Source organism: Mustela lutreola, chromosome 12 (genome assembly GCF_030435805.1).
Source record: "Mustela lutreola isolate mMusLut2 chromosome 12, mMusLut2.pri, whole genome shotgun sequence".
NCBI lineage: Eukaryota > Metazoa > Chordata > Mammalia > Carnivora > Mustelidae > Mustela > Mustela lutreola.
In genome coordinates, this window is record NC_081301.1 from 82142180 (window position 1) to 82169822 (window position 27643).

At 43.4% G+C, this 27643-nt stretch overlaps 1 protein-coding gene and 1 long non-coding RNA gene across 2 annotated transcripts in view; one reads left to right on the forward strand and one right to left on the reverse strand.

Moving 5' to 3' along the window:
- GNAQ (G protein subunit alpha q) overlaps positions 1-27643 on the forward strand; it is a 304673-nt gene that overhangs the window by 35820 nt on the left and 241210 nt on the right. The window lies entirely within an intron of this gene.
- On the reverse strand, positions 11504-12633 carry LOC131812468 (uncharacterized). Its single transcript, XR_009346364.1, has 2 exons — positions 12143-12633; positions 11504-11754 (listed from the first exon to the last, which is right to left on the reverse strand). It is a non-coding gene; the product is annotated as an uncharacterized LOC131812468 (long non-coding RNA).

The window sequence follows — 27643 nt, forward strand, 5'->3', positions numbered from 1 at the left end:
TAGACAGAAGTTTTGGATGCCAACACCTTTTTATACTTTAGTTGCTGTCTCCAAGGACAGAACTTCGGATAACGTTACATTTACACACATTTATGCTGGCGTGTATGCACGCACGCATACACCCCACAAGATTCTTCAGACACTAATGGCAAAGTATGAAAAGCCTAATGCCTTTGGGAAGGACTCAGGAAAAAGCTCAAAAGAAACTGGTTTTCCACGGAAATTCTGTAAGCCCCCGAGGCACTGAATACCTACAGAATGAAAGCCCAACTCAGAGGTTGTCGGAAATCTTTCCAGCCTTCTAGTTATCAAAATACTGTGAACATATGTGGGCACAGAGTTTTCATTAGCTTTTATAAATAAGGATACGTGGAAATTTCCTAAAAATAAAGACACACTGTAGGAGAAACCGACACTTTATTTCAAGTCATTTCTGAGAGTTAGAAATGATTTTCGGAAGGGAATGCACATTATGTTTATGATAAACAGGAATAAGAGGGGGAAAGGCATCTCTTCATTTTTGTACAAATGTGATGTCATTTCTCAAAATAAACTTTCAGCAATAATACTGGATCAAAAGTATTAAAACAGTGTTTGACCAGGCTGTTGGTAGCAGAAACACCCGATTCTAATTGACTTCAGCAAGGAGGAAATTCTTTCATGTAACAAGCAGTGGAGAGGTGGGGAAGCCTCCAGATGTCGCGGTGGTGCAGGCGTGGGCGTGGGCCTCTGGCTGGGGCTTTGGCTTCTGTGAGATTCCTCTGCCTTAGGCTCATAGCAGCTCAGCGAGGGCTTCTAGCATCCTTATCCCGATGCAGCAAAACCAGAGACAGAAAGGTCTCTTTCTTCTGGCATTTCCTTTTTGGGAGCAAGGCAGACTTTCCTAAGGTCCCTCCACCACGTAGCCACCCCTGGCGGCAGTATCCAATCCTTTTTTGAGTCTGAGAGTCAGACCTGCCTAAAGGATCAGCCCACAGGAAGGGGAACCAGGCCTTGGACGCAGTGATGGTCCCTTTCAGGATTCACACGTGAACTGAGGACTGGGTCTCCTGCCATTCCTTGAAGCGTGTGACGGAGGGATGGGTGCCACAGTAGATTTGGGGCTTTGCTAACAAGGGTTAAGGGGGAGATGGAAATGGATAATGGGTTGCCAACCAGAGGTGTCTGGCAAATGACGGAAAATGATGGAAACAGAAAATGGTGGGAAAGAATTAATTTTAAAAAACACTGTAAAACATCTCTATCAAAATGAAACCTTTGGTTTTCTAGGTTAAAATTATTATTTTTGTGAATAACTCTATTTTTGTAAAGAAAAGGGACATTCTGCCAAAAAATAAGAATTTATTTTTAAAAAATTTCCTGAATAGGGGCACTTGGGTGGCTCAGTAGGTTAAAGCCTCTGCCTTCGGCTCAGGTCATGATCCCAGGGTCCTGGGATCGAGCCCCACATCAGGCTCTCTGCTCAGTAGCAAGTCTGCTTGCCTTCCTCTCTCTCTGCCTGCCTCTCTGCCTACTTGTGATCTCTGTCTGTTAAATTCATAATAAATAAAAAATCTTAAAAAAAAAAATTCCTGAATAGAGCAATTACAGCCTCTAGCATAGGGTTAAGGTTGAACAACATTTTATCTTTGTCATCAAGAGTGAAGGAGTTGGAAGTCCATAGCTGATATGCATCTTCGATTGGTTTGGGACAGCAACTGGCGTGCTTCATTCTCATGAAGTAAAAGTCCTGATGAAATACGAGTATTTAGACTTGGACCAGCTTTGGAAAGAACCCCTAGTATTGTACTCAAAAGAGGGTTTGGCCGTGAGATTAGTGAGAAAGATACAATTATGTCTTCATCGAATCTTGTAGCCTGTGGATTTTTGACTAAGTGTTGAGAGTCTCTGATCCTTGTCACTAAAACGGTAATGGTACCAGCTCCTCTATTCAGTCCCTGCTTGTTCTGCCAGGCCCCATGCCCAGTAGGTAGTAAATTCCACCCCCCCCCCTTTTTTTTAAGGCACCGACATACTTGGCCCATGCTCCTGTCCTCCAGGTGCAGCAGATGGGCATCGAAACCAGGTCCGTCCCATCTTGATGCCCATTTTGCAATATGTCAAGAAACATGAGTAAGTGGTGATTCTGGCCCCTGTTGATGGAAAGGTGCTGGATCCAGTCCTTGGGCAGATGAGTCGGCGTGTGCCAGTGTGCCTTTTGGTTGTCGTGCTGAACACAAGCTATAGTATTTCCAGTGTGGCCGGTATTAAAGGAAGTTCTCTTCCCTATGTCCCTCCCAGTTAATTCTTCCCAAAGCAGCCAGTTATGCTATTCAGGCAAAAGGCAGCTTGATGAATCCTCTGCTGAGAGCCATCTTGGGGCTTCTTCTTGTAGTAGAAGCTACAATTGTAGAGGACCTCCTGGTCCTCTGCCTTCTCTGTCCCTGCCTCCCTCCATTCCTTGACATGGTCTCCTTCTACTCTTCTCTTCCTTGACTCTGTTCTTTCTTCCATCCATCTTAGTGTTCTGGAACACATCAACTTCCTTTCTGTTTTTTAGGACTTTGCCTTTGAGGTATGTCCGTCCTGGACTGCTCCTCCTCCTGAAGCAGCCTGACGTGTTCCCTCCTCTGTTGCAAGTCTCGACTTGAGTCATTACACTAGGACTCCCCCCAACCCCCAGCCACTCCCCATGGCAACTCTAACCTGTTGATACAAGTTTTTGCTATTTTACATCCTGTATATTGATTGGCCTGATGTCTGTCTCCCCCCTATTAGAAGCTCTACGAGAGGTTTGGTCTGTTTGGTGTTTGGCTAGACCCATGTGCCGAGAATAGGACTCAACACAAGAGAGGTTTAGTAAGTACTGTTGGCCAGGGGAGTGAGATGACAGCCGTGGCTGTGGACCCCTGAGAGATTCGCAGGAGCGTGGCATTACGTTATTGGCAGACCTTCTTCCCATGCTTCTGTCAGGTGATTCACTCCCTCACCAAGAGTGAATCAGAGTGTCTGGTTTTGTTCCACATATTTTACTCCGACATTCCTTAAAACGTGGAACCTGGATAGAATTCTCCACTGCAAGAGAAATTTTGCAGCCTAGTTGACTTTAAGCATTTCAGAAGTCTTAAAGGTAGTCACCCAGAAGCGTCCATGTGCCAGTGACTCTGCAGACCCAGAGAAACACTCAAGATAATATTGACCCGTATGTAGTTTGCATGGTGCTGCTTGTCGTTGATAAGCCAAATGAAGGCAGAGCTTCGTATAGAATTAGTATTGTTTTTGCTACCCCAACAGCATGATGGCCGGTAAAGAACAGACTACCCCGTGTGTACATCTGGCAGGGAAGGAGAACAGGTGATTCTTCCATTCCGGACCAGACAAAGATGCATATTGCAGTGGTGGTAACCAGCTTTGAGGGATTAGACCTTTGCACCTTTGGGATCTTGAGGAGTTTCCATCACTTAATAAATATTTCTGGGGCATCTGGCTGGCTCAGACAGTAGAGCATGCAACTCTTGATCTTGGGGCTATAAGTTCGAGCCCCACCTTGGGTTTTCTTAAAAAAACTAAAATCTTTTAAATTAAAAAAATTTTTAGAAGATTTTCTTTGTTTATTTGACAGAGAGAGATGTGAGAGAGGGAACACAAGCAGGGGCAGATGGAGAGGGAGAAGCAGGGTTCTTGCTGAGCACGGAGCCTGATCCCAGGACGCTGGGATCACAACCCAAGCCCAAGGCAGATGCTTAATGGCTGAGCCACCCAGGTGCCCCTAAATTTAATATTTAATTTAAAAATTAAATCTTTAGGGGGCCTGGGTGGCTCAGTGGGTTATAGCCTCTGCCTTCGGCTCCGGTCATGATCCCAGGGTCGGGGATCTACCTACTTGTGATCTCTGTCTGTCAGATAAATAAATAAAGTCTTTAAAAAAAATTAAATCTTTTTTTTAAAGATTTTATTTATTCATTTGACAGAGAGAGATCACAAGTAGGTAGAGAGGCAGGCAGAGAGAGAGAGGAGGAAGCAGGCTCCCTGCTGAGCAGAGAGCCTGACGTGGGACTTGATCCCAGGACCCTGAGATCATGACCTGAGCCGAAGGCAGCGGCTTAACCCACTGAGCCACCCAGGCGCCCCTAAAAAAAATTAAATCTTTAAAAAAAATGTTTCTTTGACCATGTGCCAGCTACTGTGTTAAGAGGTAGGAACACAGTGATAAATAACAGAGTAAGGTCCCTACCCTCATGGAGCTTCCAAGTGAGTAGGGAAAGCAGACATTTAACCAGGACCCACATAAATAAATAGAAACCCATGATCAAAACTCTGGGCGGGGGCTGTGGGGGAATAAAAAAGAAAAAAAAAATAGGCAGTGTTGACAAGGGAGTCAGGGTGGGAGGGGCCAGGGCAGATGTCTTCTAGAAACTCAAACTTAACCTTTGAGGAGGTATGAGAGTCCTGCTACAGAGCCGGTTTCTGTAGTATTCCTATTAATAGCCACAACGATCCTCAGAGGTCACGGCCAGATCTCTGTCACAGGGGACACAATATTGGGAAGTTCCTTAAGATTCAGAGGTTCTAGGAAGAGAATGGCAGTTGATATCAGGCTTACCGGGTTGCTCAGAGTGACAGGGTTCTGTTGCGGGGAGTGTGTATGTGTGCAAACAGCACGTATGGCCAGGATATCTGGACCGCAGCTCTGTAGCGGGGGAGGGGTGGCGGCGGCTGCAATGCACCGGGCCTTAGAGGAAGCCCGCACTGATGGGACAGGCCTCGCGCTAGGGGAATCTGGGAGGGAGCGGCAGCAGTAGGGCTGGATTCTGCTGCTTGGGTTAGGGTGTCTTGGGGTTTCCAACCGTGAGGCTGTATAAAGTCACACCGTTCTGGGGGAAGAAACAAAAATAGGAGAAGAGACTTCATGCTGAATCAAGAAGATCAAAGTTGGTTTAAGCTTGGATTGAAAGATGCTGGTTTTTAAAGACTCTGCTTGCTCTCCTCGGGCCATGCCCGAGTTGCTTCCAGGGCTGTAAAGGTTAACCCTGTACCTGTGAGCGGTGTGTGGAATTCAAAGTGGCAGACAGCTGTTCTTTACGTGCGGAGTATGGGTTTTCGGCAAAAATGACTGCTCGTAAGTAATTCCTTCGGCTTCTTCCAAAGAAGAATTGAAGGGCTATGGGTTTCCATCGGAGGGAGAATCAACCCAAGCCAAACCTCCACGGATTCTTTTGAAAACCATTTTGGAGCAAGTGGTGTCTGCCTGGGCCATGGAATTGCCATTTTTCTGCCATGGTGTGTTGGGACCCGCACGTGGTGGCCCATTTAATTTTGGAAGTCTCCGCCGTCTCCCCTCAGATCTTCGGTGCCTGTGTACACGCCTGAGGATTGTGCCACTGCGACCTTGGAAACTTGGTCCCTTTGCGGACTTCAGTAGTCCCATCAGGGAGTTTTTCTTCCCTGGCTCTGCTCAAAATACGGAAGGAACCCCTGCATCAGAGCACCTGTGTCAGAATCTGCTGCGAGGCTTCTGCTAAACCTGCAGGTTCCTGGGAGGGCCCCTGCCTGGAAAACTCGAGGATCCAGATGGAAATGAGCATGGTGGCTCCGTGCCTGCGGGTCCTTGGGACGACCTAAATATCATGACTTCACCCCACGCGTTGGCCCGTTATTGTGATTTCTGTGATGGCAGAGAGCAACAGAAGCTTCCAGAAACCCTCTTCAGGGCTCTGGCCTATACTTACCTGAAAGATTACTCATAGCTGCCTTTTTCCTTTTTTCCCCCCAGTTTTGCCCAATTTCTTTTCCAGAATAGACTGGCAATTTACCTGTCTATTCTCCATGGGCCAGCTCATAGGGATGTGATGTTATGTGATGGGGATTTTTTTTTCAGGATGATTAGAAAAAGATATTTTAGGACAGGGCATAGTAATTTGTGAACGAGTTTTAAAGAAAATAAAAATAAAAATAAAATGAAGTTATTCTTTCAGGAATCGTCTGTTTCTCCAGGACTGGGCTGAGGATGTCATGAGGTCTGTAAGGCACTTCACGGTAACCACAGTCATCCCGAAAGCTCACCTGAGATTCAGCAACTTCCTGTCAGCACCCTCCTTGGCTGCCCGACCACTTGGTCCAGCTGCTGTTCCTCCATTTGCGTATCAGAGAGTGATTTAGGATGACTTGTGAGGGGAGGGAAATAGCCCTTGGATAAAGGGATAGAAGTTCAGTCTTTGTTTTCTGTGTCCCCTGGTGCTGAGCACAATGACCAACGCGCAGCGGGTTCCAGTCAAGCCTGCTGTTCCCTGTGTTAGGTTCAGGCTGTTAGTTCCCAGGGAACAATCTCCCTAAGACAGTGGGGCAGAGCGAATGGTCATTTGAGTCACCAAAGCCTTCTACTGAGGATACCAAAGCCAAGACCAGACATGCCAGTCAGATGCTGATTTTATATGTCTAGGTCACTCGTATATTTGCTGGGTTTCCATGAAGTGTGAGAAAATGATCACGGACCAACCGTTCCTAAATCCGCCAAACAGTGAACCACAGGCAGGAGAGCCTTGAGAGAAGCTAAGGGCATAGCTATCAGCTGTGAGGAGGGAGGCAACCAGCTCTTTGAAGAGGCCCAAGGCCACACGAGTGTCCCAGGGGCCACAGGAGAAGGGAGAGGAAGGCATGAGGAGGAGTCCCCAGGCAGGCTGAGAACTTCTAGAAAGGCGGTGGAGATGCCCTGAGGCTCCCCACAGAGGAACCTGGATGTGAGCAAGCAGAGCCGCACCTGCCCATTCCCTTAGATTTCTCGCAGCTCCTTGAACTGGATACTCGGTAAGTAGGCCCTTTTATAGAAGAACCTTTAAAAAAAACCGAAAACAACGATGCAGTTGCTTTCTGTGGAAGTATGACGCTGATGTTCGGCTCTCTATAAATAAGTAAGTGTTACTACCGTATGCGAGTTCATGCCATTACATAGAATTGGCTGCTGAGGTAAAAACAAATTGCCCATCCCTCTGTAGGAAGTACTGGCACGGTTTCTTGGGTGTTTCATCCCACAGTATGGCAGAGGGCAGGGAGTTCAAGTATTTGAAGAATTCAGGCATCAGTACTAATTAGAGGCCCAGCTACCAATTTCCTTGATGATGCTTCTAAAGACATTTATCTTGTTAGCATTTTTTATTGGTTTTGGCTTTTGGTTTTTCACTTCTTATCTTTATTTATTTATTTTTAAAAAAGATTTTATTTATCTGAGAGGAAGAACACCAGTGTGGGGGCGGGGGAGGGACAAGCAGACTCCCCGCTGAGTGTGGAGCCTGGATGCGGGGCTCTGTCCTGGGACCCTGAGATCATGACCTGAGCCGTAGGCAGATGTTCAACCCTCTGAGCCTCCCAGTGCCCCTTGGCTTTTGGTTTGTTAGATACAGAATCAAACACTTGGTCCCGGGGAAGGATTCTTGAATGAAAATGCATTTTTCACTGCTGTGCAATGAATATTTGACGGCTTTCTCCCCCCCCCCCCTCGCCCCCCACCCCGGCCTTGAAACACTAAGGTGCTGTAAATACCTCTGAAAAGGCTTTTCAGTAAGTTCACATTACTTGTCAGAAAAGGTTGATGTTTGTCTCACATCAGTTAAAAGGCATGGCTGTAGTCTTCCTTCCCCTAAATTGGAGGTATTGGTTTCTTACATTCAGTCAACCCAACGGAAAGGTGTAGAGTTTTCATATGAAAAATTCCTGTGAGGTTTCAATAGCTCATAATGCTGTTCCCCTAACTGATCGATCTTTAACCTGTTCACTTCTTAAATAAGTTTCACTTTTTTTTTTTTCCATTTTGCCAACATCAGCAGTTAAATGGTGTCCCCCCACTTTTTCCTTAAATAGTGTGTCAGAAGTAGAATTTAAACCCAGGCCTCCTTATGAAGACCAGAATCATTTCCTTGTCATAAAACTCTTTCTGAGAATAGTGATAATGCTTTGCTAAAAGTGTTCTGGAGCAAAGACTTTCCAGAAGCATGCAGACATGATGAGTGTGTGAGACGGAACCAGTTGCGGTAGCCACACTTGGCAGAGGTCATGTGACCTTTCAGTGCCAGGAGTGAACAGCAGGTTTGTGAGTTGTCGGCCTGGGGTGGTTTGGGTGTGACCCAGCCTCTGGGGAAGAACCTGAATCAAATCCTGAGAGACTTCTCTACCTCAGGAGGCTAAACACAGAAGCCAACACTCTCCTCAGACCCATCGAGTCAGTTAATTGTTAGATTTATAATTCCATAATTGATACTCGCTCTTATGGGTGGTTAGGCAGCAAACTAGCCATATGGAAGTGATGTGGAGTTATAATCAAGGTATAATTGAACAGCAGAGTAGAAACTCAGCAGCGTTTTTGGCTTCTGTGCTATGGGAAAAAGGGTTCTGGACCGGGGATGAATACTTGGCTAATTTGTTCTTGAGAAGGGCCTAATGGCTTCTCTTTAAGACTAGGAAGGCAAGAAATAACCAGGAAATATGAGAGAAATGAGATTTAAGATGAAATTGGCAAAAAGGATGAGTACTTTAAAACCATAACAGCCCCCTGGACTTCACTTGGCTGTACAACAGAACAAATAGCTGGGAGTGGACGACCAGCCATGAATTTACCGGATTCATAGTGAATGTGATTTTTGTGCCTCTGCTTTTATACCTGCCTCAGTCTGCTTTGGGGTGCTGTAGCGATCCCTCCCGCCTGCCATCAAGGTTCCCCGGCTGTGCCTTTTTGCCAGATAGGATTTTGCCAATTGCCTCCTGCAAAGGAAATGTTCAAAAGGTGTATGTTGCAGTGAATTTCCGAAGTAATTGAAAATATCACCTTCATAAACAAAAGGGCTCGTTTTATTTTCTTTCTCCCTTCCCTTCTTTTGATGATTAAAAGTAAGAACACTGAAAGCACTCCCCATTGTTTTCACTGTCTTGACCAAATAAAAGAAATACTGTTAGATGGCACAGTATTGGCAGTGAGAGGAAATACAAAGCAGGTTTAACATGAACCTTATGGAGGAACAGTGGAAGACCACTAAAATGATGCGAGAAAAGGCTTACTAATAATGTTACGTACTGGTGTAATTAAATAAATATGGAAAATTTTCATGCATTTAGATGGTGGTCTAGATCCTAACACTTCACCACTCACTTTCAAATAGAAGCTATTTTTGTAAGCCCGTAGGAGTCCAGTAATATCATTTTGGCTAGAAATCATTTTAAGTTTACATCACTGATGCGGATGGATTAAGCAGATGCAAGGAAATTAAAGAAGAGAATGTTTAGATTTCAGAGAGTGAATTCTTTGTAACGTGAGACGTGGAGCTTGGAATATTGCCACAGTTTGGGGGAAGACGTTTTAGTGACACCATGTTTTCTCTCCATGATTCTTAAACCCCCACACACGTATGTATACATACACATGTACACACACACAAACTCACAACATGTGGGAATAGTCATTGTCCAGAATTCTAGAATTCACAATTTTGTAACCAGCTTATAGAGTGATTCATACAACATCTTTTTCTATTTCTTTTTTTTTTTAATCATACACTTGAGTAAATTGTGAATTAAGGATTTTTTTTTTCTTTTCAACTAGTAAAGTGGTATCTCTTGGAATGATATCTTAATTGCCCATGGTAAGGTATATCTTCCCGGTCAAAATGTCTTATTATATCCTGGGGCGCCTGGGTGTCTCTGTGAGTTAAGCTGCTGCCTTCAGCTCAGGTCGTGATCCCAGGGGCTCCCTGCTCAGTGGGGAGTCTGCTTTCCCTCTCCCTTTGCCCCTCCTCCCGTGTTCTCTCTCCCTTTTTCTCTCTCAAATAAATAAAGTCTCTCTAAAAAAAAAATCTTACTCTATCTTAATATAAGGTAAAGTTCAGAACTATAATTAAAGAAGGGACTTACAATTTTTTTTCCAGTGGGTCTAATTATAAAAGGATTTTGTAGTAGCATTACCCATGACCAAATTTGTGGCTAGCATTATATGCCTTGTCTTTATTTTGTACGTTTCTTTTCATTTTATGATTAGATTCTTTTTTCTTTTTTTTTTTTTAAGCTTTTTATTTATTTGACTGAGAGAGCAGAAGCAGGGGGAACAGCAGAGGGAGAGGGAGAAGCAGGCTTCCTGCTGAGCAGGGAGCCTGATGTGGGGCTCAGTCTCAGGACTTTGGGGTCATGACTGGAGCCAAAGGCTGCCGCTTACCCGACTGAGCCACCCAGGAGCCCCGAGATCCTTAATAATCCTTGCCCGCCATTCCCCTCTGCTGTTCTAGGACCTAGAGAAATACAGCGTGACACGTGGTCTTCACTTACTGTAGTTCATCAGAGAGGAGCTCGACCCTGGACGTGTAGGATCTAGTGTTACCAGCACTGATTTATAAGCACCAGGACTGTGTTAGGGTGACTGTCTTATTTTGTCCTTACGGTACCCCTGTGTGAAAGAGCTGGTATTTTGCCTGCTCGCAGATCAGGAAACAGGTTCACAGAGCCTTGGTGTGTCTTCCAAGGCACACAGTCAGACTGCAAGGGAAGGAGCTTCCCCTTACCCAGGATTTAAACTCAGCTTCGTCTTATCCCCAAACCGGGGCCCTTTGGACTGTGCTACATCGCTTTTCCTGTAACTTCGCCTATTTCAGAAATTAATTTATCTCCCGGAACAAGCAATTTTCTCTCTGCTAGGTGTTATGACCTATTTTCTGTTTCATAACATTGCCAAGGACATAATTTAAGACTCTGTACGTTTTTATTTATTTATTTAAAAGATTTTATTTCTCTATTGGAGAGGCGCGGAGGGAGGGGGAGAAGCAAACTCCCTGCTGAGCGGGGGGGCACCGAACCCTAACTTCAGCTCTAGCCCTGATAATCATGAGATCAGGGCCTGAGCCAAAGCCACACACTTAACGGACTGGGCCACCCAGGCGCCCATACGCTGTGTACGTTTTTTAATTGTCAACACGTCGCTCTTTTGTTTGTTATTACTGTTTATTTGCTCAAAAATCAGGTAGTTAAGAAGCTAAGTCACTCAGCCAGCCTACATGCAGGAAAAAAAAAGAAAAAGTAGCCCTGCCTAGGGAGTCATCTCCTCCACCGGGAACCAGCCCCTCCCTTGGGCATTTGCCTTGGAGCATTTGGGCCTCAGGGGTGCTTGTTCTTGGCTTAATTGTTTAGCTCAGTAACTGTTCCCTGGGCTTTTGCAGTTGTGCACTTCTTTATTAGAAAGGGATGAATGTTGGATTGTATTGAGGCTGTATGAATGTAGTTTTGATTTAAAACAAGAAAAAACCACACATGGGCTCAGACATCAACCAGGACAGAGGGATAATCAAAGAATCATTTCCTTTTTTTTAAATGCAAAAATAAAAGCCATCTAAGTTGCGGTATCATATAATTTTGAGTGTTTTGTGCAGTGTAAGAAAAGAGAACCATTTGACCTTGAGGTGTAGCTAGGTTCACTGACATAGGATTGTATTTACTTCTCCAGGAACTGAGACGTGCTGTTGGTCCTGCAGGAAGTCATGTTTGCGTAGTCAGAATGTTGTAAATGTAGCTGCATAGTTTATTGGTTAATCTCCACCCAAGACAAGACATAACTACAGGGGGAAAAAAAAAAAAAAACCAAACAAACCAACCAAGGCTTAGAAACCTCCCCAATTTGGGAAGAGGGAAAGAGCAGACAGAAGTCCACAGCTAGGCGGCAGGAGGGAAAGAGAGGCCGTGGAGGGACACGGGTTGGGATTCTGATTTCCTTCTCCTCCAGGGTGGGATGTCAAGATGCACTGTGTAAGGCTGTTGAAACAAGAAACAGAGCTAACCAATTGAAGAGCTAAAAATAGCATAATCAAGAAAACTAGGGAAGAATTAGAGGTGAAGGAAGTGTGAATGAGTTAGATATGAGGGAGGCAGGCAGCCAGTCAATAGATTCTGTCTAAGGTTGACAAATCAAGAAGAGATACAAGCCTATTACGTGGTTAGGCTGATAACCACCAGGACTGTAAAAACAGTAATAATGGAAAAGAGTGGGAGTGGGGACTGTGGGCTCAGGGACACTTCCTTACCACTTATTATCACCTGGTTCTGTTTGGAAAAAATTAATTGCATATGCATCACTTTTAAGGTAATTTGAGAAAAAAAAAAAAAGATTATAACAGTTGTGGATGCCCAGTCCCAAGAATACCTTTCCACATAGACTCTTCTGTCGCTGCTGTTGCCAGGCCACCAGGGACTGCTGTTGCTAGCGGCAGAGGGCTCGAGTTCCCCCAAGAATCTGGACGGTGGTAGGTTGGGGTGGGTGGTAAACAGCGTACACCCACCGTCTCCCTCAGGTCTTCAGCTGGTTTCATGTTTGGATCCTGATCAGTATGTGGCAGAAAACGACCACCTTCCCCAAACGTGCGAAGGAAGAGGCTCCTGCAGCTCTGTAGACCCTCCCTCCCAAGAAAGCTTAGCAGCCCTCCTCATGAACACCCGGCCGCCTCCGGTGGGATGCTGTGGCCGTCTGCAGCAGAGAGGCCTGCTCTGCCTTTGTTTTCTCCGGTCCGAGGAGTGGCTGAGCGTCAGGGCACCGACTTCCTTCCAGGAACTTCCTGCGAGGGGAAATTTCGGCTTTTCTGCATGAACACTCCAAACGCCTGTGGGCCGAACAATGGCCACAGCAGTTGTTTTCCAAGGCACTTGGTCTTGTTTTGACCTTGAGAAGTGTGGTTTGTTGTGTTCATGGCGCCTCCAGGTGGGCAGTCAAGGAAGGGCCTTGTGGGGCTGGGGGGTAGGAGCTCCTGGAGAACCATGAAGACTTACTTGCTTCTGCCATTTTCCCTTTTAGCCCTGGGCTGTGTGGTCCCGGGACAGCCATTCAGTACCAGGTTTTGGGTGGGGAGTGGAGTCCAGGCTGCGACTGGGGAAGGAACTTTCTTGGGAGGTCCTGCCAGTAGCTCAAGGATGCGCCCGGGCTTAGGACTTTGTTTGAATAGATGCCTCTATCCAGTGTGTCCCTCTTTGCCTCTCTCCAGCCAAGCTTCTAAGTAATCCCATCTTTTGAGAAACAGGAACTCCAAGGGGCCTGTTCTGAGGTTCCTCCAGCGGCTGGAAAACCTTGTCTACTAATCGCACCTGCACATTTCCCTTTTGGGAGTGGAGCTGCTGTTGATTTAGGCTGGGGCGCTAAGCCCGCCGCCACCAAGATTGAAGTGGGTGGTTTTAAATGAGTGGCACCGTCTGGGTGGGGACTTTGGCAAACTAAAATCTCGTGGCTCATTGAAGTTGTTGTTCAGCTTTGAATGTTGCCATGTATGGAGAGCAGGCGTAGGGGTTGACACAGCTTCCCATTTTTCAAGAAAAACAAGGAGTCTGGGTTTATGAGTGAAATCTCTTGTATTTTAAATGTTGCCAACTAATTAAAAAATTTTAAGACTATTGCCTAGACTTTGAAAACAATTTTTATTGGGTGGGTAAAGTCTGAGAACTGCCAGTTCTTTCCTCTGGTTAGGACTCTAACCCTTGCCTCTCGAATGTTCTTCTGCCTTGATTGTTGAAAATGAGCCGAACGTCTACTGGGCACTTCGTTTATAGTCTGTCTTGTCCCCACAGCATTTTAAAGATGCTCTTGTTTATATACGATAATGTAAGTTAGAAGTAGGTGAACACGGCAAAACCATCATAAGTTGAAACGTGGAACCAGAATGAAATTGTATGTATGCATCTCTGAGCGCGTTAGGGGATCTCACGTGGGGCCTGGAACTTCCTAGCAGCTCGCTCAACACGGAAGCCAGGAGCCTTATCACCTGGACAGTTTGTGATGTCCTTTAAACAAACTATGTAACAGAGGTTGATGCCAAGATCAGAGGCTACTTCCTGAACGGTCTTCAAAGGAACACAGTGAATCACAAGAGGCAAGGCCCTCATGGCAGCGTGGGTTTTGTAGGACTTGTTCTTTTCTCTTGTCCTGGATTAAAAGGCTGATGCCATGTACCCTAACGTGTAGTTTGGGAAGTGAGAGAAGGAGGACGGCTGAGCGGCAGGTAGAAGTCTCCTGGGGGTCTACTCGCAGCGGGTGGGGAGTGGGATGGCCAGAGAAGATGAGACACTTTGGGAGATAAGGAGGTAAGAGTTCATCTCTGGAAGCAGAGGGCTGGGCTTACATCCTAGTCCCATCCCTTACGAGTGGTAGAACCGGGGTTAAGTTACTTTATTTTCCTAAACCTCAGTTTTCCCATCTGTGAAATGGGCATGATTATGAGATAGGCTCACTTTCCTAAGGCGCCGTGTGGCTTAACTGATTTAGTTCAAAGGAAGCTCTCATTGCAGTACCTGGTATCTAATCGGCGTTCCTAGATTTGATGAATTAGCAGCAGGGACTTAATTGTCAAAATGATTGTGTGCCTGTCTGAGATTTATTCACATGACTTAAAATGTTTTTGTTTCCGATAATAAAATATTTTATTCCACTTAATTCCTGGTCACCAAAAATAGGTCGAGTACCTATGTACAGAGTGTTTTTTGCAAGGTTCAGGGGGATGGCCCCTGGTCTCAAGGGACTTGTATTTTGGTTAACAAGATAAATATGCAGGAAGAGTACAAGTCAGGATGGATCAAGGGGTCATTCCAGCACGGCTGTGGCCGTTCGGAGACGGCTTGGCACAGTGGTCTGATAGCAGGATAAGGTTTCACAGGCTGATGGTCGACTTAAGTATTTTCAGGTTAGATTTCTGTAGTTTGAATCATTCCAAACACCGAACAAGAATATTTCCAGCCATGTAACAAAGTACAGTGGGGATTTACCTCTGTATTTTTATATGAATCATTACAGGAGAGAGTGCACCGGCAGCAATTAGCCATGCTTGGCAATTTGTATTAATTAAATGTTATCATGGGTAATTTAGGCTGGGTTGTCATATGCATATTTTATGTTACAGAGAGCACTCTTAACTGCTGGTCTTGGGGTCCACAGGGAGATGGAGATCTGTGTGACAGGCAGGGCTAGGCACCCCTGACAGGAAATGCAAGCCTGGAGCCAGAACTTAGGACCCCCGCTCTACCCTTAGTGGCCCCCGTGGCCCGGGGGAAGTTAGGTGGCCTGGCTGTACCTCTGTTTTATCATCAGTGAACGGGGGTATGATTGTAGTCTTGTCTGCTACATGAGGCGTGCTGTAAAGATGACAGGACTCAGTATCTTTGAAGTCCTTAGAACAGTGTCTGGCAAAGAGCAAGCACGGCATGTGTTAGTTATTATCATCCGTCCCTCTTGGAACAATCAATATTTAATTTTTCAAGACTGCTGTCTGGTCAGGCTCGGGCATGCGGCCTGTAGTTTCAGAAGGGAACACAGCTGACTGTGCACAAGGGGATGGAAGCTCATAGCTCTCTGGCCCTCTGGACCTCATTAGCTTCACGACTGTGGAAACACGGGGTGGGGTTGGGGGTGGTTTGCAGTGGGCGGGGGGTAGGGTGGCTCCTGTTTCAGACCCAGAAGTTGGAAGCAAGGCTCCCGCCTCAGCCACGGGCCACTCGCTCTGTAACACGTGGCGAGTTCATCAGGCCCCCAGAGCCCCTCATCTATGTCTGTAAAAGATGCCTAACTTTTCTCTCCTTCGTGGGTTGAATTTTCATCTGCTCACAATGCACTGGGAGCAGGTAATGGTCGAGAAATAGGGCGGGCAGTGGGTTAGAGTCTTAGAGCGCTATGAGAAAGGAAAGGGGTTGTGAATGTCACTAGTAAATATGATCGGTTTGATTTTGGGTTTTCATAGGAATTCACATATGTAGAATTCATCTTTTGACATCATTAAATTTTACCGTATCACCCTACAGTAGGCAGTAAACGCTTTCATTGATGGCTCAGCTTCTGTGTTCTCCACGTTCCCCTCTTTCCCATCAGCGAAGTGACTTGAGTCTCAGGGTGTGTGCTCTTGAACCCTTCCGAACGAAGGTTCTTCCTGCCGGGAGCCAGCTCTCACGCCCATCAGTGCAGCTGCCCTACACATCTGGCTTCTGAGGCCTCCTTCCGGGGGCTTGCTCAGTCGCGAGAGGCTGTAGAGAGACAGACACATACATTGGCCACGGATAAGAATCCACGCCGGCCCCTGGTGTGGCACACACAGACCAGGGCGGGCAATCTTGGCGCGGGGCCAGGCTCTCAGCCCACATGAGTCTCAAAATGCGTGCATGATATCATGACTTCTCTCTTGGAGCGGTTCGTTTTCATTTTCCTTAAAGGAAAATTCTTGGCCATTCTCACACAATTACTCTTGAAATGAAATTTATAATTATTTTGTCAACTTCTTAAAAAAAACAGCCCGATGGTGTTTTGAATGTGATCGCACTAAATATATAGAGTAATTTGGGAGAAATGTACACCGTCACAGCCCGGGAACACGGTAGGCTTCCCCTCCTCTGCTTTCTCAAACACCTTCCCTTCCTTCCTCCCTCTCTTTCTTACCTCAGTAAGTGAAATTTTGTACATTTATTTATATAGGTCCTACACTTTTCCTGTGTTTATTTCTAGATATTTGATATTTTGTTTCTGATTGCAATAATGAACAGACTGTTCTTAAATTATATCCTGTAACTGGTGTTTGCTGATTATAGAAGAACTGTTGATTTTTGTACATTTATAAGTGGGCTTAAAAGCTCGTTTACTGAATTGCCGAAAAATGAGAACTGATGTCGCCTGCATTTGTTCTGTTTACGAGCACAGGACAAAAATGTCTGAGGCACATCGATTTTTTATACTCTGTCAGCCTGGGTCTCTCTGTTCATCTGCTGTGGCATCCCTGGACCGACCTCAGGATTTACCACAGTATGCACTTGGTAAACATGTGTGGAATATTTCATTTTCTCAATTCAGTAATAATTTTTCAGTAGTTTGCCTTTTTTTTTTTTTAAAAGATTGTATTTATTTATTTGACAGACAGAGTTCCCAGGTAGGCAGAGGCAGGCAGAGGGAGAGGAAGAGAAGCAGGCTCCCCACTGAGCAGAGCCACCCAGGTGCCCCATCTTGTCTTTTTTGAGAATGGCAATTACATCATCCCCGAATCAACAATTTTTGTCGTTTCTAGAATTTTTTTCATTCTTTTTTTTTTTTTTTTTAAACCTTTTGTCTCCTTTCACCCCGTTCACCCAACTGCCCCCTCTGCCCCCAGCCTCCAGCAGCCACCAGGCCGTTCTCTATGTCTGTGAGCTTTGGTTTGTCGTTGTGGTTGTTTAAATTCCACACCTGGGGCCTTTGGCTGGCTGGCTGACTTCAGATCCATCCCCGTTGTTGCAAATGGCAAGATTTCATTTCTTTCTTTCTTCCTTTCTTTTTTTTTAAATGGCTGAATAATATTCCACTGTGTATATGTTTCTCATAATGTCTTTTTCCGTTCATCCATCGATGGACACTTGGGATGTTTCCATATCTTGGCTATCACAGTGCTGCAATGAACGTGGGGTGCATGTGTCTTTGCGAATTAGCATTTTTATTTTCTTTGGATAAATACCCCGTAGTGTGAGTACTGGATCACAGGGTAGTTCCATTTTTAATTTTTGAGCAGCCTCCACACTGTTTTCCAAAGTGACTGCACTAATTCGCATTCTCACCACCAGCGCACGACGGTTCCTTTTTCTCCACATCCTCACCAACACTTGTTATTTCTTGTCTTTCTGGTCATAGCTAGGATGAACCTAGGACTTTAATTCCATTTTAATTCTCATCTTGTATTTTGGCTAGAGCTTGTAGTATGGTCGTCAGTGATATTCACCATAGTAGGTATCCTTATTTTGGTCCTGAATTTCATGGAATATGTTTAGGTGTTTTACTATTAGAATTTGAGAAAGATTTTTTTTTTTATTATTGTTACTTTATTCTTGCTTTTCTAGAGTTATTTTGTTTTCAATCAGGAATAGAGTCAGTACATATATATTGAGATGATTATTTGATTGCCCAACTTTGACTTCTGTGATAACTTATTTCTCTATATTATGCTATAGTACGGTATTCTTTTTTTTTTTTTTTTTTTTTTTTTTTAAAGATTTTATTTATTTATTTGTCAGAGAGAGAGTGAGTGAGAGCGAGCACAGGTAGACAGAGTGGAAGGAAGAGTCAGAGGGAGAAGCAGGCTCCCTGTGGAGCAAGGAGCCCGATGTGGGACTCGATCCCAGGACGCTGGGATCATGACCTGAGCCGAAGGCAGCTGCTTAACCAACTGAGCCACCCAGGCGTCCCTATAGTACGGTATTCTTGAATAATTAGAATAATCCCTGTTATTCTAGTAATATATTACCAAATCTGATTTGCTATTTTTTTCTCATGATTTCATGTCTGTATTCATAAACTAGATTTTCCTTTGTATTTTTTATTGTGTTAACTTGATAGATTAAAAAAAAATTCTTTTTTTTTTTCTGTGCTGTGATAAAATAGAAGTCATGTGGGAATTGCCTGATCCTTAAAGGTTTGGCAAAACTCCCCTGTAAAATTAAGATGAGTGGCAGCCTTTTATTTCATCTTCTTTCTTTCTTATTTAATATAGTGTGTCTATTAAATAATTAAAAAAATTAGAATATAACAGATGGCCAGTAAGTAGACTAGTCACTTGAATTGCTACTCTCCAGTGTAAAGCGCTTAAAACTTTTTGGTTTATTTTCTTCTAAACCTTTTTCCTATGGGTAAGCACACACAAATATACATAAATTACATAGATTATTTTAACAAACGTTATTCTGCATATTATTTTGTAGTATTTTGAATGTCTTTCTACATCAGTTAATCAGTATCATTTTCATGGTTGCATAGTATTTCTTGATGTAAATATGTATTAATTTATTTAAGCTAGTTCTCTATTAATGAATATTTAGATTGTCACCATTCTTTACTACATAAAATGTTGAGAGTCATTCCTATATGGACATCTTTGCTTAATCATCTTTTTTTTTTCCTCTCCTCATGGCAAAGTCCAACAAATGTAATTACTGATCAAGAGGTAGTGAGTATTTTTGGGGCACCTGGGTGGCTCAATGGGTTAAGCCGCTGCCTTCGGCTCGGGTCATGATCTCAGGGTCCTAGGATCGAGCCCCGCATCGGGCTCTCTGCTCAGCAGGGAGCCTGCTTCCTCCTCTCTCTCTGCCTGCCTCTCTGCCTGCTTGTCATCTCTCTCTGTCAAATAAATAAATAAAATCTTTAAAAAAAAAAAAAAAAAGAGGTAGTGAGTATTTTTAAGTACACATTTTATCCAACTGCCTTCCTGAAATGTTCAATTTATAGTATGTGAGGGTGTCCTTTACCTTTAACTATCCTAGATAAATTTATAAAAGAAAATTACCTGACGATCGTTTAGCCTGTGGCCACAGGAGGGCCCATCTCCCTGGAATGGACGAGAAAAACCTGCAGCCTGGCAGGCATTGATAGTAACCTGGCTAATCTAATTAATTGCACTGTACTTAACAGCCTGGGGCATTCAGGGTACACATGGTACTGGCATCAAGCCAGGCCTCTGAGACTACAGGCCTGCCAGTTCCAATTTCTGTCCCTTTCACCTGCTCAAGGGCTGTGAACCAACCTTTCTTGTGTCCGCCTTGCCACCCTCCCTGCCTTGGGAATACCAGAAGAAAACCCTGAACTTCGGAGTAGCCCCTTTGTTTTTGTTTTTGATCAAAGTAAAATTTGTTAAATAAGAAAAAAAAACTTAAGGAATGTAAAAGTATATAAAACACAAATGGAAATTTTCAACCCCACTTTCCAAAAACAGCGACCATTTGCAGTTTGGCATCTCCCATTCCAGGCTTTGGTTGCTTGGTGGTTTTCTCTGCAGGAGCGCAGATTGGAGGGCTTCTGACGATAGACAACCAGGAAACTAACGCAGACTGAAATGGGGTTTTGGTTACTTTGCCATATCTAATTTCATGACATTTCTCCCACTAATATGCTATTTTACACTGGGAAATATGTTTAAATAGCTTGTTCAAGGTTGTTAGATAGTAAGTGGCAGAGCTTGGATTTGGACCGAAGTCTGTGTCCGTGATGCTCATTCCTGTTTCCGAGGTCCTGTCTAAGCCCCAACTAAACACGTTCGTCATTAGCCACATGTGACCATTTAAACTTAAATTAATTAAAATTAGATACAAATTTAAAATTCAGTCCCTCGATTTCACTGTAATTCAAATGCTCAGTAGGCACATGTGAGTAGTCACTGCTAAAGAACATAGATAAAGACTAGAGAGAGAACATTTGCATCGTTGTACAAAGTTCTGTTCAACAAACATGCAATCACTGAAATCCAAGAAATCGTGAGTAGAGAGCTTTTTTTAAAGTTTTTATTTAAATTGCAGTTGACAGTGGATTGTATTTAAGTTTCAGTTGACAGTGTAGTGTTAGTTTTAGGTGTATGGTATAAAATTCCATACAGCACTCAGTGCTCATCACAGCAAGTGGCCCCCTTAGTCCCCCTCGCCGGTTTCAAGCTTCCTCCCACCCACCTCCCTTCTGCTAACTGTCAGTTCGTTCTCTAGAGTTAAAAGTCTGTTTCTTGGTTTGCGCCTCTCTCTCTTTTTCCCTTTGTTTCTTTCTTGGATTCCAGACATGAGTGAAATCATATAGTTGTCTTTCTCTGACTTACTTCCCTCAGCATAATACTCCGTAGCTCCATCCATGTTGTTTCAAATGGCAAGTTTTCATTCCTTTTTATGGCTGAGTAATATTCCATTGTGTATTTATACCGCATCTCTGTATCCTTTCAGTATCAACCAGGGGATGCTTGGGCTGTCTTCATAATTAGGCTATTGTAGATAATGCTGCTTTAAACATGGGGTGCATGTGCTCCTTTGAATCCCTAGGTTTGTTTTCTTTTGGTTAATACTTAGTAGTGCAATAGCTGGGTTTATGGTAGGTAGTTCTGTTTTTAACTTTTTGAGGAGTCTCCATACTGTTTTCCAGAGTGGCTTCACCAGCTTGCATTCCCATCTTGACAGTGTAAGAGTTTGCCTTTCTCCACATCCTCACCGACACCTGTTGTTTCTTGTGTTGTTGATATTAGCCTCTCTGACAGGTGTGAGGTGATGTCTCATTGGAGTTTTGATTTGTATTTCTCTGATAATAAGTGATGTTGAGCCTATTTTCATGTGTCTATTGGCCATCTGTATGTCTTTTTTGGAAAAATATCTCTTCATGTCTTCTGCCCATTTTTGCCTAGATTATTCATTTTTTGACTATTGAGTTTTAGAAATTCTTTATATATTTTGGATACTAACCCTTTATTGCATATGTCATTTGCAAATATCTTCTCCCATTCTGTAGACTGCCTTTTAGTTTTGTTGATTGTTTCCTTCACTGTGCAGAACTTATCTTTCGATGAAATCCCAATAGTTTATTTTTGCTTTTGCTGCCCTTGCCTTAGGAGACATGTCTGGAAAGCAGTTGCTATGGCCAGTGTAAGAGACATCACTACCTGGGCTCTCCTTTAGGATTTTTATTGTTTCAGATCTCACATTATGTCTTTAATCCATTTTGAGTTTATTTTTCTGTGTGGTGTAAGAAAGTGATCCAGGTTCATTCTTTTGCATGTTGATGTCCAGTTTTCCCAACACTATTTGTGGAAGAGACTTTGTTTTGTATCTTTTTTCATTGTTTGAAGATTAATTGACCATGTAGTTGTGGGTTTATTTCTGGATTTTCTATTCTGTTCTATTGATCTGTGTGTCTGTTTTTGTGTCAGTACAATACTGTTTTGATGATTTCAGTGTTGTAAGATAGTTGAAGCCCAGAATTGTGGTGCCTCCAGCTTTGCTTTTCTTTTTCAAAGTTGTTTTGGCTATTTGGGGTCCTTTGTGGTTCCATACAAATTGTAGGATTGTTTTCTCCAGCTCTGTGAGAAATACCACTGGTATTTTGAGAGGGATTGCATTAAATGTGTAGATAACAACTTTTTTTTTTTTCTTTTAAAGTTCAATTCTGCCACATTTAATAGATTCTCATGCTCTAGCTTTGGGAAGATAGCACTGAAAACCTGCTTGGACGGGGCGCCTGGGTGGCTTAGTCAGTTGAGTAACCTGACTCTTGGCTTCTGCTTAGGTCATGATCTCAGGGATGTGAGATCGAGCCCCACATTGGGTTCCACATTCAGCATGGACTCTCCTTGAAATGCTCTCTCCCCCGTCCTTCTGCCTCTCCCCCCACTTTCTTGCAAAGAAAGAAAGAACTGCAACAAACCTGGTGGGTCCAAAGTTTACAAACAAAGTATTGATCACCTGTTATGAACTCTCTGCTGGGATTGGGATACAGATGTTCGTAAGAAATAGATTCACTGTCAATTTGAATGAATCTCTGGGGGGAGTATCAAAACAAGTACATACTTCCTCTTTTTCCTTTTCCCAGGAAAAAAAGTGAAGGTCATGTGGTTTTTTTCCCCCTACTGTATGTATATAAAACCAGTAGGATGGGCAAAGATGCCCACAGCTCTAATTTTGACTGTGGTCTGCAAGTCCTGTCCTGAGGAACCCCCAGGGCTTCTCTCACTGGTCTGTGCACCGGGCCTCTAAGTAGCAGCACAGTGAATAAAACTGGGGAAGAAAGCCCGTGCTGGGGCAGACTCGAGGCAGGTTGGTAGCATCCTGGTATCTTCGTCTGCCTGCCGTTCAGTAGGTGCTCAATACATAAATGTGATGCCATCATGTATTTAAACTGCCTCAGGGCTCCTGGACAGTGCGTAGGATTGAACTGTTGATGTGGCTAGAAAGGAAGCTGGGATGTTTTCCAGCGCTGTTGAAGCAATTGAAAAACATTTTGTCATGTGATGTTTAATGTAGTTGTAAAGCTCAGGGTATATATATTGTGTGTGTGCCCGCGTGTGTATCTTTTCTCCTTCACTGGAATGAGTATTGGACATCTCAGTAATTTATTGCCTCCGGTGGACATTTATATTTTATGACTTTTCTGTTTACAAGTTGGCCTTAATTTTATTCTACAGTATCAGGCAGAGTTAAACCAGCGTATCAGACTAATTGTATAGGGAGGCAAGATCTTGGGCAGTAAACAAGTTAATTCCTGAGTTTAAATTGGAAACTTTGATGGTTGCATTAACTCTCAGGCCAGCAGAAATTCTTAAATTGCTGCTTTAGGGCCCTGGATGGTAATTCGGGTGTGTTAAGAAATTACAGGGAATCACGGGAGTGTGAAATCATTAAGAGAGCCACAGAGTATTCCCACCTGCAGGTGGCAAGGCCAAAGGGAACATTTGGGGGGTTGAATAAAACCGATTGGCTGCTTGAGTGCCTTAGGAAGGCATTCTTGTATGTCCCAGCACTTAGAAATAACCAGGCCTGGACAGTATATGCACCCCAGGGTGAGCCTCCCAGAGTATATATACTTTAATTTCTTCAAGGAGAAGTGCTCTGCTATCGTGGTCTGTCCAAAATGTTTTTACTGAGCGCAGACTCTTACAGCCTGAGATCCTGCATCACTGGAGAGAGCAATGCTGTACCCCGGCAGAGGCACTCGCTGGCGGCATCACTGCCTCCAGGCTCTGGGAGAGTGGAAGGAACTTGCCCCCGGGGAGGTGACGGCCCAGAGGAGCCCAGCACTCAGGAATGACTCCGTCAACCCCACCTCTGGTTTTCTCCCTGAGTTCTCTTTAAGAGGAGCAGCATAGTAGTGTCTCTCCTTTGGCAAACAGCATTGTGTTTCCTTTGGTTCCGGACACTTATGAAGATTAATTTGGAATGAACTGTAATTGAAGGCCAATTATATCTGATGGCTAGATCTATTAAGAGCAGAGCAGTGTGTTGATTGGGGAATGGAAAGCATTTGAGATCGTGTCTGGGAAATACGGCAAATGCATCAAATGTCACTGCCTCCTTGTCTAATAGCCTCATTTAAATGACTTTTTCCTTTGTAGTTGCATTAGTTCATTCCAGACAGACTTCAGAGTCAAGACGGATGAAGCGTGGTACATGAACACTAGGCATTCCGATTCATTCGTGATCATTGGTAGAAGAAGTAGAAAGAGCTTAAAGGAAATTTTTTACTTTGGATTCTTCTGCAGAGAACAGAGGGAAAGTAATTCACCTTCTTGCATTCAGTGGTTCATTTAGCCCGTAGGGACTTGAATTTATTGGAAGCGGCCCTAAGCAAGCAAGCAACATTCTCAGTGTCTTTGTTTTCTGCCTTTCTTCAGAAAGAAAGTCTGTTCGCATGTGTCACTGTACCTGGGACCCCAGCCACTTCCTGCCCCGTAGCTCCCGTGTTGTATCCTTTTTGCGGGAGGCACTTAGAGATTAAAAAAAAGGTTACCTTCAGATTTCCCATGAAGGTAAAATTTTGAAGAGCAGATGAGAAACGGAAGCACCCCCCCCCCCCGACACAAACTTACGCGGGTGAAAGAAAATTCCATAGGGACAGTGATAATGAGATCGGCCAGAGGGAGGATGTGGCGGCTGTTGGACTGAGCAGAGCCAGGCCACAGAAGAACCCGGGGCAGGGATCTGTGTGCCCTGGGGCAGAGGCAGGGGCCAGGCAGGGAACAGGGCAGCAAGCGAGGCCCTGGACTGCTGAGGAAGGACTGCAGACACTGAGGAAGGACATGGGGCCTGGGAGGACACTGGGGTCCGCAGGTCATTGCTGGTGCCAGGGTTGAGGAAGGGAACACACACGTTTCAAGAGGCAGTTTTATAGCCACAGACTGCATATCATTCTTCTCCACAAATTCATTGCCTCTTTCCCCTCATGGGTATCTCAGCTTTGAATTTCCTGACTTTATGATGAATAAACTTTGTTTTAATGTTTATTAATGCCCGATTTACTCTCCCTGGGGTGAAGTTTTGGTAAGTAACAAGATTCAGTGTCTCTGCTGTTGTGAGGCATTGCTGTAGTAAACCAAACCTAAGTAGAGTGAATTTTATTCCATTGGGAAACTGTAATTACATTAAAAGAAATCTAAACTGCGCTTTGCAATTTAGCAAAATCCTATTACGAAGAAAAAAAATAGAGCAAAATATTCTGCTTGCATGTAATGAGATCCCAGTAAAATATAATTTAGTGAGGGTCTTCTACTTTGTTATAATAACATTTATAACTTTTTTTTATTAACATATAATATATTATTTGCCCCAGAGGTACAGGTCTGTGAGTCATCACGCTTACACAGTTCACAGCACTCACCATAGGACGTACCCACCCCAATGTCCGCAACCCAACCACCCTCTCCCTATCCCCCTGCCCCCCAGCAACCCTCAGTTTGTTTCCTGAGATGAAGAGTCTCTTATGGTTTGTGTCCCTCCTGACCCCACCTTGTTTCATTTTTTCCTTCCCTACCCACCAGGACCCCTGCCCTGCCTTTCACATTCCTCATATCAGGGAGGCCCTATGATAATTGTCTTTCTCTGATTGACTTATTTCGTTCAGCATAATATCCTCTAGTTCCATCCATGTTGTATAACTTGTTTTTTGAGATATAATTAATATACACTTAGCTGCATATATCTAACATTGAAAATTTGATAAATTCTGTCATATTACATCACTGCTGCAATGAGTATCCTTATCAAACCCGAAAATTGCCTGTTTCCTACTCTCTTAGCCCTTGTTCCCCTCGAGCAACAACTGATCTGATTCGTGTCTCTACAGACTAGAGTGTTATAGATACGGAAGTATTCAGTATGTGCACTTCTGTCTGTCTTTTTCTTTTCCACTCAATAAAATTATTTGGGGATTCATGTTGCATGTATCAGTAGTTTGCTCCCTTTTTTCCTGAGGTGTATTCTGTGGTGTGGGTATACCACCATTCAGCTATACAGATGGATATTTGGATTCTTTCCAGTTTGGGGCTACGACAAATAAAGTGTATATGAACATTCACATATAGGTCTTTGTGTAGACTTACATTTTCTTTTTCCTCTTGAATAAATACCTAAGGGTTGAATGTCTGGAACACATGGTAGTGTATGTTTAACTTTGAGAAATCATCAAGCTGTTTTCAGAGTGGTTCTCACTTTGACACCCCCATCGGCAGTGTGTGAGTTCCTGTTGCTCCATATCCCAGCCAGCACTTGCTATGGTCAGTCCTTTTAATTCTTGTAGTTACAGTAGGTGTGAAGCACTATCTCATAATGGTTTTACATTGTATTTCCCTAGTGACTGATATAGTTTTCTATTTGCTTATTTGCCCTTTGTATAGCTTCTTTGGTGAAATATGCATGCCTTTTGCCTATTTTTTAGTTTATTGATTTATTTATTTTTAAAATTTCCCCTTGGATTTCTTGTCTTCTTATGGAGTTTGGAGAGTTCTTATTATTTTCCGGATACAAATTAAGATATATGCTTTGTAAATATTTTCTCTTGTGGGCTGTATTTTTATTCTTCTAACAGTGTCTTTTGAAGTTTTTAATTTTGATGAAATCCATTCTGTCAATTTGTTTTTCTTATACAGATTCTGCAGTTGGTGTCATATGTAAGAGATCTATGCCTAACCCAAGGTCACAGATTTTCTCTTATGCTTCCTTCTAGATCTAATGCAAAATGTGTTACCTATAAAATTTCTAAAAAATAGGAGAAAATCTTTTGTGTTCATTTTTTTATAGATGGTGTGATCTATAGGTAAAGATTTATTGTTTACCCATATGGATGACCAGTGGTTCTAGCACTGTTTGTTGCAAATTTTTTTTTCCCCTTTGAGTTGCCTTTGCACCATTGTCAGTAATCAGTTGTGTGAGTGTGTATCTGTCTGTTTTTGGCCTGTCTGTTCCTTTCATCTATTTGTTTATCTTGATACCAATACCATAGTCTGGATTAGTGTAATTTTTAAATGATGTCTTAAAATCAGATATTAATTTTCCAACTTTGTCCTTTTAAAAGCTTTTTTTGGCTTTTCCATATCCTTGTATTTTCTTATTTATTTATTTATTTTAGAGAGAGAGAGAGAGAGAGAGAGAGAGTACGTGAGCTGGGGGGAAGGTAAAGGTAAGGGAGAGAATCTTAAGCAGACTCTTTGCTGAGCACAGAGCCCAATGTGGGGCTTGATCCTGTGACCATGAGATCGATGGAGTGAGCCACTGAGGTGCCCCATGTCCTTGTATTTTTGTATGAATTTTATATCGGCTTGTCAGTTTCTACAAAAGAGCCCTCTAGGATTTTTGGTAAGGATTAAATTAACTGGATCTACATAGGGAGAATTGACATCTTAATAATTTTTTGTCTTTCAGCTCATGAGTACATTATCTTTTTCCGCTTATAAAGGTTTTATTTTTTTGAAGATTTTTTTTTTTAAGTAATCTCTGCACCTTGTGTGGGGCTCGAACCCACAACACTGAGATCAAGAGTCACACGCTCTACTGACTGAGCAGCCAAGAACCCCTTATGAAGGTTTTGAAAGTTTCCTTCAGCAATGTGTTCCATACAGGTCTTTATTGTTGTATTTATCTCTGAGTATTTCATAGTTTTATGCCATTGTAAATGGTATTTTTACAAATTTAATAATCATTTGTTTGTTTGTAGTGTAGAGAAATAGAATTAACTTCTGAATATTGATCTTAGACCATGTTATCTGTGAACAAAGCTTTCTTCCTTTCCAGTTTGGATACCTTTTATTTCTTTTTCTTGCTTTGTTGCATTGGCTAGAATTTCTAGTACATTGTGATTAGAAGTGATAAGAGAGGACACTTGTCTTACTATCGATCTTGAGGTAAATGTGGTCAGTCTTTCCCAGTAAATGTGATGTTA